This window comes from Mustela lutreola, chromosome 4, assembly GCF_030435805.1.
Source record: "Mustela lutreola isolate mMusLut2 chromosome 4, mMusLut2.pri, whole genome shotgun sequence".
NCBI classification, from domain to species: Eukaryota; Metazoa; Chordata; class Mammalia; order Carnivora; family Mustelidae; genus Mustela; species Mustela lutreola.
The window spans coordinates 75,641,956-75,655,142 of record NC_081293.1 but is presented as its reverse complement, the minus strand read 5'-3'; the positions used below and the strand labels follow the sequence as shown (position 1 = coordinate 75,655,142).

Sequence of the window (13,187 nt, the reverse complement as noted above, 5' to 3'; positions counted from 1 at the left end):
TGAGGGAAGGAGGGCAGGGTGAGGGACACAGCAGGGTGGCAGGATGCATGTTGTTGTAGCAATGTGGAGGAGGCGCGGGGAGGGGGGCGGATATCCAGAGCGGAACTAGCGGTAACATGCCTGGCAGCGGGGAGGCAAAGGAGCAGGGGGGAGGGGGAAGCCGACAGGCAGTAGTGGGAGGTTGGGGGCAGGACAAGCTGGGCGTTAGCGGTCAACAACGTCAGGGCATGGTGGGCTGGGCTGCATGAGCCTGAGGGGTTTGCAGCCGGAGAGAACACTGAGGTAGGGGGACGGGATCACGGAGGAGGGAGCAGGGGTCACCAGAGGCGGGGAAGGGGGCAGGCAGTAGTTGTACAGGGAGGGGTGGGAGCTGCGTGGCACCCGAGCGACACAGCCATGTGGCACCTCTGGGGGATGGGTAGAATCTAGGCAGCACAGGGGTGAGGGGATGGGAGGAGCACGAGGCAGCAGCGCAGCAACGCGGGGGCGGGTGTGGTGGGCCAGACCATCGTGCACGCCAAGGGGGCAGGGCAACGAAATGCCGCAGAGGGCCTGGGGCACAGGGCCGCATCCAATCGGCGGCAGCTAAGGTAAGGGGGGCAGGGTGAGGCGCACGGTAGGGTGGCAGGGTGCATGTGTGCTGTAGCAATGTGGCGGAAGCGCTGGGAGGGGGGTGGATATTCAGGGCGGAAGTAGCGGTGTGGTGGGCCAGACCATCGTGCACGCCAAGGGGGCAGGGCAACGAAATGCCGCAGAGGCCTGGGGCACAGGGCCGCATCCAATCGGCGGCAGCTAAGGTAAGGGGGGCAGGGTGAGGCGCACAGCAGGGTGGCAGGGTGTATGTGGGCTGTAGCAATATGGCGGAAGCGCTGGGAAGGGGGTGGATATTCAGGGCGGAAGTAGCGGTAATGCCTGGCAGCGGGGAGGCAACGGAGCAGGGTGGAGGGGGAAGCCGTCAGGCAGTATTGGAGGGTTGGGGGCGGGACAAGCCGGGCGTTAGCCGGTGGACAACGTCAGGGCATGGTGGGCTGGGCTGCATGAGCCTGAGGAGTTTGCAACTGGGAGGCAATACTGAGGTTCGGGGCCAGGGTCTCGGAGGAGGGAGCAGGGCTCACCAGAGGCGGGGAAGGGAACATACAGTAGTGGCACAGGGAGGGGTGGGAGCTGCGTGGCATCTGTGGGGGATGGTCGGAATCTAGGCGGCAGCAGAGGGGGTGAGGGGGTGAGGGGGTGGGAGGGTGCGAGCAGCCCCAGGCAGCGGGGAAGCAACAGTTAGGAGCGGGTGATGGGCGGTCCCATCGTGCGCGTCAAGGGGGCGGGGAGGTGAAGCGCTGCAGAGGTCTGGGGCACAGGGCCGGAGTGGAGCGGCAGCAGCTGAGGTAAGGGGGACAGGGGTGTATGTGGGCGGTTGCATTGTGGTGGAAGCACGGGGAGGTGGTGGATAGGGTGCTAGTAGCACAGTAATGTGGCTGGCAGTTGTGAGACCACGGAGACAGGGGAGAGGGAAGCAGCTAGGCGGTGGTGGTGGGTGGAGGGGAGGGACCAGCCTGGCATCATCGGGAGGCCAGTGTTTGGCGTGGTGGGCAGGGTAACAGGGCTGCAAGGGTGCCAGGAGGTGTCAGAGAGGTGAAAACGCTCACGTATGGGGGCGGGATCAGTGGGGGAGAGAGCTGGGGTCACCAGAGTCGGGGGAGGGGGCAACCAATCAGTAGAGGGGCAGGGAGGGGTAGCGGCCGTGGGTCGGGAGCTGTGTGCCATCTGAGGGGGTCAGCAGTGTGGCACCTGGAGGGGGTGGGGAGATTAGAGGTGGCAGGGCAGTATAGGGAGGGTGGGATCAGCCCTGAGGCAGCAGCACAGAGACAGCTTGGCTGGCTTGCTGGGCCTGCTCATAGTGCATGCCAAGGAGGTGGGGAAGCGAAGCGCAGCAGAGCCTGGGGCACAGGACAGAGGCTGCCCGGCAGTGAGGGGGCCTGTGGGGGGGCACCGCAGGGTGGCAGGGGTACATTTTTGGGGGCAGCAAGCTGGTAGCCACACGGGGGGGGGGGTGGTAGATGTGCTGGGGAGACACACGCTTGGCAGCCAGGAGGCATCAGAGTGGGGGGAGGGGAGTAGCTAGGCAGTAGTGTCCTTGGGGGTGGGCAGGACTAGCCGGGTATGAGTGGGGTCTCAACGTCATGGTGTGGTGGGTCAGGCAACAAAGCAAAGGGCCTGGCTTTGCTGGGCTTGGTGCATGTCTACAGGCGGGACCACTGTTAGCAGCAGCAGCGTGGACCCAGGGTAGCAGTGGAGAGGCAATGGTGGTTGTAAGTGGGGGCGCTGTGGATGGTGGTGCAGCGTGGTGGGGGCAGCCTGGTGGTACCAGTGCGGGGAAGGTGGAGTAGGACTCATGGGGCGGCAGCAGTGTGGCAACAGGGCTAGGAAATCGGGAAGGCTCTGGAGTGGGGGACAGGGGTAGCATCTAGGTGGTAGCTGCAGGGAGGGGTGGGCAGGAACAGCAGAGGGGCAGCATGGTAGGTGGAGCAGTCATGCAAGTCAACAGGGCAGGGCTATGAAGACCAGCAGTTGCAGAACACAGGGGAGCAGCAGGACATGGAGTAAGAGTGGGACCCAGGGTGGCAGCAGATCAGAAGCAGGGTAGTGGTAAGGGGGCAGTGATGGCGAGGGGCAGGGGATTGGTAGTGGGGGTGTGGACAGAGCAGATGGGGTGGTATCAGCAATGTAGTGGGGCATCAGGACAGGAATGAGCATGGTGGTGGGCGGGGTGGGACAGCACGGCTGCACAGGTGCATGTGGGGTGGCAGGCGGTTGGTGGCAGAGAAGGGGGGACAGAACCATCTGGGAGGCAGCAGCACAGCAACTGCACAGGTAGGGCACGAATGGCAGGGTAGGGCCTTAGTGCCTGTCAATGGGGCTGGACAGTGAAGGTCAGCAGTGGCCTCGGGCACAGGGCAGCAGCTTAGCTGCAGCAGTGGTGGTAAGGTGGACAGTATGAGGGGTGTGCTGCAGAGGGCAGGGTCACGAGGCAGGGGCACCCAGGCAGTAGCAGCATTGGGAGAAGGCTGGGATGCGTGGGGTGGCAGCAGCAGGTCAACGGGGAGGGAATCTGGAGGCACTGGAGCAGGGCTGGGGGGCCGACAAGCGGGAGAAGTTCGGGGGTGTTTGGTGGGACCAGCAGGGCAAGAGCATCAGGTTAATAGCTGTGTGGGCAGGGCAGGGGCTCTGCACAGCGGCAGCAAGGGGAGAGTATGCAGTGAAGAAATGGCGGGGGGAGGGCAGTGAGGCAGCAGTGATTAGAGGAAGGCAGTGACTTGAGATGGCAGCAGATGGGGAGGCAAAGCAGGGAGGTGAAGCGGGGAGGGATTGGCCTGGATGTGGTTGGGAGGGACTAGTGGCGCAGCAGCCACATGGCAATGGCACAGCATGGCATGGGGGCTGGGTGGGGCAGTGGAGATGGGCAGGAGCAGGGTGACCACGGTAGCAGTGGTGGTGCTGTTGGAAACACAGGCACCAGGGCAGTAGAAGCACTGGAGGGTGGCGCAGCAGGGTGGCAGAGTCCTGGGGGGTGCACAAGGGAGTGGTAAGGGTACTGGGGGTGGCACAGCTGGGCATCAGTTGCAACGGCAGGGCAGCAGAGCAGCTGTGGTGAGGGTTAGCTGTTGTGGAAAAAAGGGCACTGCTGTGGAGTAGCAGGGTGGAGGGTGGCAGCGCTGGTGGCAGCAGCATGTCATGAATGGGTGGGTGGAAGGGACAGCGGTGGGTATGTGGGGTGCAGCAGGGTGGCAGTGGGGGATGGCACAGTGGGGTGGCAGTGGTACAGGGTGTGGGGACCAGCCAGGCGGCAGAAGCACAGGTCGGGGTGGCAGTGATTTGGTAGCGGCGCTATCAAATGCTTTTTCTGCATCTGTTGACATGGTCCTATGATGTTGATCCTTCGTTTTGTGAATGCGGCACATTTTTGATTTGTGGATGTTGAACCACCATTGCATCCCTGAAATACATCTTACTGGATCATACCTCTTCCTGTATTGTAGAATTTGGTTTGCAGATATTTGGGTGAGGATTTTTATGTTTATGTTCATCACAGATACTTGGGAGGTCTCGATAAGGGCCGTGCTGGCCTCATAAAATGAGGTGGGGAGCGTTTCTTCCTCTTGTTTTTCTGGCAGAGTTGGAGAAGGATTGGTATTCATTTTTTTCTGTGGATGATTCGTAGAATTCACAGGTGAAACCATGGGGTCCTGGACTTTTGCTTGTTGGAAGTTTTTGATTTCTTATTTAATCTCTCTACTGGTCATTAGTAGACAGCTGAACAGTCAGATGTCTGTTTCTTTAGAATTCAATCTTAGTAGGTTGTATGTTTCTGGAAATGTATCCTTTTCTTTTGGATTATCCAGCTTGTTGGGGTGTAATTGCTCATAGTACATTCTTAAGAGCCTTTGCATATCAATGGTTTCAGGGAACATCTCTCTCATTTCTGATGATGAGTCCTCTTTCTTTGAATCTGGCTGAGACTCTGTCAGCTTTGTTCTTTTCAAAGAACCAGCTCTTTGTTGATCTGTTATTCTTGTTGGTGTTTTTTTTTAAATATGTATCTTTCTTTTGTTTTTTTAGTTTGTATTTCATTTATTTAAGTTCTGATGTGTTCCTTCTACTAACTTTGAACTTTATTTGTTCTTTTCTGTTTCCTTGAGGTATCAAGTTAGGTTGCTTATTTGAGATGTTTCTTGTTTCTTGAGTTAGGCCTGTATCACTATAAACTTCCTTCTTAGAACAACTTTTTTTTTTTTTTTTAAAGTTGGCTCTAAGGGCTGCCTGTGTGGCTTGATCTGTTAGGTGTTGGCCTTTGGCTCAAGTCATGAATTTAGGGTCCTGGAATTGAGCCCTGCATGAGGTCCCTTGTCAGCACGGGGAGCCCCTTTCTCTCTCTTCTACTGCCTGCTGCTCCTTCCACTTTGCTCAGTCTGTCTGTCTGTCTCTCTCCCCAGCTCTGTGTCAAATAAATAAATGGCATCTTTAAAAAAATAAAGTGAGCTCTATGCCCAGTGTGGGGTTGAAACTCAAAACCACAAGATCAGGAGTCACAGAGCTCCACTGACTAATCGACTAGACTAATCGACTAATCGGGTGCCCCATTTTAGAACCTGTTTTACTGCATTCTGTGAATTTTGTTTCATTGTATTATTTTTTCATTTACCTCAAAGTATTTCTGTGTTCCTATTTTGGTTTGCCCATGAACCCAATTGGTTGTTCAGTAGCATGTTGTTTAGTCTCTGTGTTTATGAATTTCCAGTTTTCTTCTTGTAATTGATTTCTAGTTCTATACCACTGTGGTTGGAAAAGATGGTTGATTTGATTTAAGTCCTCATTTGGGAAAATTCTAGGCTTCTGGAATTTATTGACTTGTCTTGTGGCCTTACATATGACCTAAGGTGGAGAACGTTCTAGGGGCACTTGAGAGGAGTATATTCCTTTTGCTGCTTTTGGATGGAGGGTTCTGTGTGTATCTGTCAAGTCCATCCAAGTAAGGGGTTGTCTGAGGCTGATGTTTCCGTTGTGATCTTCTGTCTGGATGGGGGATCATTGAGAGAAGTGTGAGGTATTAAAGTTCCCTATGGTATTGGTACTGATTGCTTCTCTTAGGTTTGTTCATATATGCTCTACATATTTAGTTGCTCCATGCTGGGGCGGTAAATATTTATAAATGTTGGATAATTTTACTGCGTTAATTCCATTATCAGTTGTAGTGCCCTTCATTGGCTCTTGTTACAGTGTTTGGATTTTTTCTTCTACTCCATTGGGCTGAAAATAAGAAGATCATCTGTTAGTTCTGCAGCCATGAACAAAGCACACCCCTGCTCTAAGTCTGGTTTTCTTTTTTTTTCCTCTGTAAATAAACACAATAAATTCTTCTCCAATGACCATATCCTGACTCCAATACGAGAATGTGTATAAAAGTGCTTTATAAACTAGGAGATACTGCCCAATTATGAAAATGATTGCGCAACCACCAAATGTTCAGGATAAGATTTTTAAAGACATATGTATTTATTGTAGAGACACAGAGTGCACAAGCATATGCTAAAGAAGGGAGGGTCAGAGGGAGAGAGGGTATCCTCCAGCAGCATCCCCGCTGAGTGTGGAGCCTGGTGCAGGGCTCTCTTCCAGGAGCTTGGGTTCTTGATTTGAGCCAAAATCAAGAGTCAGCTGCCTAACTGACTGTGCCACCCAGGTACCCCCAGAATAAGATTTTTTACAACATTTTTTGAGGGCTTACTCTCATAGGTACTATTCTAAGTGATCTCCATTTCACTCAATTCTAAAAACTATTTTTAAATTTAAATAGAAGCGATTCTAAAAGCAAATATTCATAATATACTCTGAGGTGGGCAAACAGGCAGAAAAGAGGTTAAGTAGGGGCATTGGGGTGGTTCAGTCATTGAAGCTTCTGCCTTTGGCTCAGGACATAATCCCAGGTTCCTGGGATCGAACCCCAGGTCAGGCTCCCTGCTCAGTGGGGAGTCATCTTCTCCCTCTGTCCCTCCCCCTGCTTATGTCTCCCCCTGTTTATGTCCTCCCTGACTCTCAAATAAATAATTAAATTAAAAAGGTAAGTTACTTGCTCAGTGTCATGATAAATGTTAGAACTAGATATAGTCCTGAGTGTGTGACCATGAAGAATGTGTTCTTTACTTTTTACATTTACCAAAAAATACGTAGCCCTCAAAATACCGTAGATTAAATTAGTTTCCCCTTTCTCCATACATTGAGTATCGGAAGATGCTACAATTCCAGGACCCTGGCTGCCTGGGTCGGTGGAGTGTCTGACTCTTGATCTCCGGGTTATGAGTTTAAGCCATGTTGGGGGTACAGATTACTTAACTGAAAAAGAAAGATGCTATATTTGGGCTTGTTTTCTTTTTCCTTTTGACCCCTTCACCCATTTCTCCCACCTCCAACCCCAAACTTCTGCCACCCTCCATCTGTTCTGTCTGTGAGCTCATATTTTTGTTTTTGTTTTGTTTAAGGTTCTACATGTGATTTCTAGTATTTGTCTTTCTGTCTGGCCTGTATTACTTAGCATCATGCCTTCAAGGGCCACCATGTTGTAAATCGAAAGATTTCATCCTTTTTTATGGCTGAGTAGAATTCCACTGTTTATGGACCACAGTTTCTTTATTCATTCATCCACTGATGGCATTTAGGTTGTTTCTTTATTTTCACTGTTGTTATTTTCCTGCAGTGTACACAGGGGTGAATATACCTTTGTGAGTTAGTGTTTTCATTTCCTTCAGATAAATACTCAGAACAGAAATTGCTGGCTCCTTTGGTTGTTCTGTTTCTCATTTTTTGGAGGAACTTCTGTACTGTTTTCCATAGTGGCTGCACCCTTTTATACTCCTAGTAATGGTGCACTAGAGTTTTCCTCTACTCCACATCTTCACCAAAACTTGCTATTTCTTGTGTTTTTGGTAATGGCCCTTCTGACAGGTGTGAAGTGGTGCCTCATTCTGGTTTGATTTGCATTTCCCTGATGATTAATGATATTGAGCATCTTTTTGTGTTCGTGTAGACCATCTGTATTTCTTCTTCAGGAAAATGTCTATTTGGATCTGCTGCTGTTACATTAGATTACTTGTGGAGTTTTTGGTGTTTTTGTGTGTTTTGTTTTGCTGTTGAGTTGCATGAGTTCTTTATATTTTAAACATTAACCCCTTACTGGATATATAATTTACAAATGTTTTACCTTAGGTTACCGTTTTATTTTGTTGATGGTTTCCTTTGTTGTTTGGACATTTTATAGTTTGATGTAGGCCCACACTTTGCTTCTTTGTTTGTTTTTACTTTGGTATCAGCTTAAAAGCACCACTACCAAGACCTGTGTCAAGGGCCTTTCCAAATCCTGTGTTTTCTGCTACAAGTTTTATAGTTCCAGGACTTATATTCAAGTATTTGACACATTTTGAGTTAAATTTTGTGTATGGTGTACGAAAATGGTGCAGTTTTGTTCTTTTGCATGTGGCTCTCCAGTGTTCCCAGCACCATTGATGACAGAGACTGTTTTTTCCCCCTTGTTTATTCTTGGCTCCTTTGTCATAAAGGTCCCGGACCATAGATATGTGTTTCACTTCTGGGCTCTCTCCTGTCTTCTGGTGATGTGTGTCTGTTTTTATGACAATGTTAGATTGTTTTGATTCTCAAGCTTTGTCATTAGTCTGAAAAGTGCAAGCGCAATGCCTTTAGTGTGGTTCTTCTTTCTATAGATTGCTCTGGTATTCAGAGTCTTTTGTGGCATCATACAAATTTTTAGATCCTTCTGTTCTCTTTCTGTGAAAAATGTCCTTGGAATTTTGATAGTAATTACAAAGTAGATGGTTTAGGGAAGTATGGACATTTTACCACTATTAATTCTTTTCACCCATGAATATGTGATATCTTTCGGTTTATGTGTGTTGCCTTCAGTTTCTTTCCTTACTGTCTTGTAGTTTTCAATTATACAAGATTTTACCTCTTGGTGAAGTGTATTCCTGGGTATTTTATTCTTTTTGATGCAACTTAAGGTGGGATGATCTTCCTAATTTATTTTCTGATGATTCATTATTAGTGTATAGAAATGCAGTAGGTTTTGGGGTAGTAATATTGTATCCTGTCCCTTTACTGAATTTAGTCATAGTTTGAACAAGTTTTCATTGGCTTCTTTGAGGTTTTCCTTATATTCTGTATCATCTGCAAATAGTGACCATTTAACTTTTTTATTTCCAGTTTTGATGCCTTCTGATTATCTTCTTGCATAATTGTTCTGCCTTCGATTTTTAATATTGTGTTCAGTAAAAGTGGCAAGGAAAAAGTGACAGTGTTCCTAACTTCGGCGATCTTAGAGGAAATAGAAACAGCTAAAACTTTTCAGTATGGGATGTGACGTAATCTGTGTGGTTGTTGCATAAGGTCTTTTAAAAAAAAGATTTTATTTATTTATTTGAGAGAGAGAGAGATCACTAGTAGGCAGAGAGGCAGAGAGGGGCAGAGAGCCCGATGCAGGGCTCGATCCCAGGACCCTGGGATAATGACCGAGCTTAAGGCAGAGGCTTTAACTCACTGAGCCACCCAGGTGGCCCATATATGGCCTTTTTGGTGTTGAGGTATGTTCCTGGTCTACGTGCTCTGTTGAGAATTTTGATTGCAAATAGATATTAAAGTTTGTCAAATGCTTCCCTGCTTCTCAAGATGATCACATCATTTTTATTCTTTATTTTGTTAATGTCCTATATCACTTTGATCGATGTGCTCCTGTAAACCATCGTTGCATTCCTGCAAGATCCCACTTGATCATAGTATATGATCATCTCAGCATATTGGTGAACATGGGTTTTTAGTATTTTGTTGGACATTTTTACATCTATAGTTATCAGGGATATTGGACTATAAGATTCTTTTCTTGGGGTGTCCTCGTTTATTTTTGTATCAGGGTAATGTTGGCCTCAGCAAGTGGCTTTAGAAGCTTTCTCTTCTGTTTTTTGGAAAAGCGGGCAAAGGACTGGTATGAATCCTTCCCTGAATGGTAGAATTTACCATAAAAGACATCTGGTTCTGAAACGTGGTTTTTTGGGAGGTTTTAAATGGCTGATATGGTGAGTACTGGTGTTTTATTTAAGAATTGAATCACTAGAGATGAAACTGTTTCCATATCTTGGTGGTGGGATGGATGAAGGGGAACGAGAGTCATGGGGGCCCAGCACTCAGAGGCTCCATCTGCCACTGCGGCTGTGTCATTCCTCTCAGATGCTGGCAGAGGATGAAGGACTGGTGGAAACAGGGCAGAGTGGTGGTGGCAGAAAGTTGGGGTCCGAGCGGGGTGATGAGACTGATGCGTGGCCCTCCTGTCCCACCCATAGGGTATCAGATTGCCTACTGCCTGGCCAACAGCAACTCCAGCACGTTCACCACAGTGGAGATGGGTGCTATGGTGAGGCAATTCATGGCCACCGAGCTGGACCCAGAGTCAGCGTACATCTTCAGGCTGATGATCAAGATGAGGCAGGCCTGGGGGAGCCCCTAGAGGCCACCATCATCACCACTGAGAAGCGAGGTAAGGCCAGAGGCCCAGGTCCATTGTCCTGGTGATGTGGGAAGACAGCTGGGCCCAAGGCTTCCTGGGACAGGGCTTGCAGGGTAGTGTGTCTACATAGCCCGATATTTACCAGATAGGCAGGAATGTCCCTGGAGAGGAGGTTGTGTAACTGGATCAGGGTGGCTCTGAGTCACCATGTTGGAGGGAGGCTCCCTGAAGCCAGGTGCTTTTTCTCTGATGTTCAAGACCACATGAACAGCTGAGCCAGGGGTTCCAAAACAGGTTTCCTACCAAGCAATCCTAGGGAGATAAGTCTTCCTGGATGGCGCTTCTGTTCCAAGCCCTGGTGAGGTGCTTATTGTTCATTGTCTTGGTTTATCCTTAACCAAATTCTGGGGACAAAGTGCTGTGAGGTCCAGTTCTACAGAAGACATGGGGCACAGACAGATTCAGTCATTTTCCAGGGACACAGCTGTTGAGGCAGTGATGTGGACACCTTCCACAGACACTGGGCTCGCTGTTCCCACAGCAATCTGCTGTGGGTTCCCATCTCAGTGAGCCCCTGATATGCCATCCAGCCTCATCCCGGGATCTGCCTCGGGGTTACCTTCCCAGGGGCACCCCAACTACTATAGGCCCTTTTTATCCCACCTGAACTTGGAGGGACCACAAGGGTTCCAGCTTAGGTCTGAGTCAGGACAGAGCAGGGGCAATCTGGAGTGCAGAGCAGGCACTGGACCCCCAATCTGAGGCTGCCAGGATCCTGCGTGGCTCTCAGGGCAGCGTGGTGCCTGCCAGTTTCTGTGCTACCACCAGCCCACATGCATAATTCCCTTAGAGCTCTGGCTTCAGAATGTGTGGCTCAGAGACTGCATCCCTGTTCTCTCCACATCCAGGGAGCAGGCTGTGCTTTGGCCCTGCTGAGGCCACAGGGTAGCACACGAGTGGTAGCTTGACTTGGCCTGTCCCAGGAGTGGTGTTGAGGGGAACATATGGCTCATTTACCACCTGTGCTCTTGAACGGAGAGCCCCATCCATGTCCCAGAGATATCTCCCTGGACTTTGGAGCAAAATCAAAACAACAAAATGAAAGGATCCAGGATACATTTGGGCCCATTTACCTGCAGAGGTACTCTTGGTCTGTGGCTTGCACATCAATGTCAGAGCAGGGCTTTTACTGGAGCACAGGTAGACTAACAACCAGGCCTATCTGGAAATGTTGCCGCCCTGGGAGAAACACATTTGCTCACTACTCAAGTGTTATTTGTGCTGTTATGCTGAATCCTTCTCTGACCCACCTGCGTACCATGAGAGGCTGAGTGAAATGCAGTGCCTGGAGTGTAGATTATGTTGGCTTCTCTATACATCTGTCCCTAGGGGTTATTCGGCTGGTGGGAAGGGGGTTAGGGAGCAGGTATTTGGGGATGACATGCCTTGCTTCCGAAGAGCCCCCTGTGTTTGAGCAGGAAGGCGGGGGGCTGCAGTCTGATCTGGCACCTGGGCCCACGTTGGTTACCACGGTGGTTGGGTTGAGGGGAGCACAGGGCCTGCAGCCAGAGTCTGTGGTTCCTCAACTGCCTGTTGACAGCCTGCACCCAGGGCTTGGGGCACTGGAGCAGAGCCAGAGTCCCAGGGCCCTGGAAGATGCCCATAGGAAAGGACTGGAGCCAGGGAGGGAGGGAGGCAGGCAGGCTCATGCAGCCACGGCAGCCAGCCAGGTCACTGGGGGGCTGAAGCCTGGCTCTGTGCTCTCTGCTGCATTGGAGGGTTGGCATGTCTCAGGGCAAAAAGCACACAGTGGGAAGTCTGCCATCACCACAACCCTGAAGTAGATGGTGTGATGTGGCGTGCACTCAGGCACCTGGGTGCCATGGGTGTGTCTCCTCCTCCTCCTCCTCATTTGAAAGGAGTTTCAAATGTCTAGGTCAGCACCTGGGCGTTGGACAGAGAGCAGCTAACTAGTTCTTTCTGAGGTGGCTGGCAGGTGGAATGCTGCCCCGTGGCTGAGGTGGGCGGTGGGGTAGAGACCAAAATAGCCTGCTATGTGCTAAGGCTCAGGTTTTGTGCAAGGGGATTCTTGGAGGCGCCACAAAAGAAGAACCCCATCTGCATGTCTCTGCAGAAACCTTGGTTGGGTGCAAGGAGGGAGAAAGGGTGGGAAGGAGTATATTTGCTCTTTCCACCACTATGCGGGTTACCTTCTTCCAAAGAGATCCATTGAGGACATGGAACACAGAGGCTGAGCGACCTGGTGGACACCAGGAGAGGGTGTGCTGTGCAACAGGGGGAGAAGGGGCTAGACCTGCCTGACCATGGTGGATGCAAAGGGGGCACTGAACAGGTTTGTGGGCCTTGGGCAAGGCGGTGAGCTGCAGGGCTTCGCCATTATCCAGGAAGCCTCCGTAAACGCTGTTGCAAATCCTTTACAACCTCTCTGATTTTCTCCTTGGGAGAAAATTCTAGAAGCAGAAACCTTAGCTCAGAAGACATGAGCGTATTTGGCTTGGAGATACAGAAACTCATGGACACGCCATGCCCTGGCAACAAGGATGCAGGTCTTGTGGCCTCTCTGCTTCCATTTTGATGTCTTGCCTTCTATGTTAGGTGAAAATATATCTCATTAAGTGTGTGTCCACAGGCCTTTTATCCCTACTTTTCCATTAAATGCCTGTGACTATACACGGTGATGTGTCTTGTGGGGTGTTAGTGTCTGATCGTGAAAATTCTCAAACTCAACTGGGTACAGGTTTGCAGAACTCATGGAAAAGCTGCATTCAAGCCAATCAAGAATTAGTAAAGGGGAACTGAGTGAGTTGAGGAACATGAGCCTACCTTTGTGACTCTTGTTTGAAATGTTGCTGGTTCTTGAGTATTTCTTCTTCCAGATTTAGAGAAACTTTATCTGAAAATATCCATGATCTACAGAAATGTGATGAAGTATTTCTGTGTGAACAAATGGGAAAATTTAACTTCTCTCCCTTCCTGAACCCTCCATCATTCAGAAATTCTCAGGGAGAATTCTTTCTTCCAAGGTACTTAGGATTATTAGCACAAGTTCAGCACAAGCGCCTTTTTCCTGTAACAGGACACCGCTAGAAACATTGGTTATTTTACCAAGGGA

At 49.9% G+C, this 13,187-nt stretch overlaps 1 protein-coding gene across 1 annotated transcript in view; it reads left to right on the top strand.

Moving 5' to 3' along the window:
• Positions 1–703: 703 nt before the first annotated feature.
• Positions 704–13,187, top strand: part of LOC131828978 (phosphatidylinositol 3,4,5-trisphosphate 3-phosphatase and dual-specificity protein phosphatase PTEN-like) — a 139,356-nt gene continuing 126,872 nt past the window's right edge. The window contains 2 exon segments of the mRNA XM_059170280.1: positions 704–797; positions 9,891–10,084. The gene's annotated coding sequence lies outside the window, so the exon portion shown is untranslated.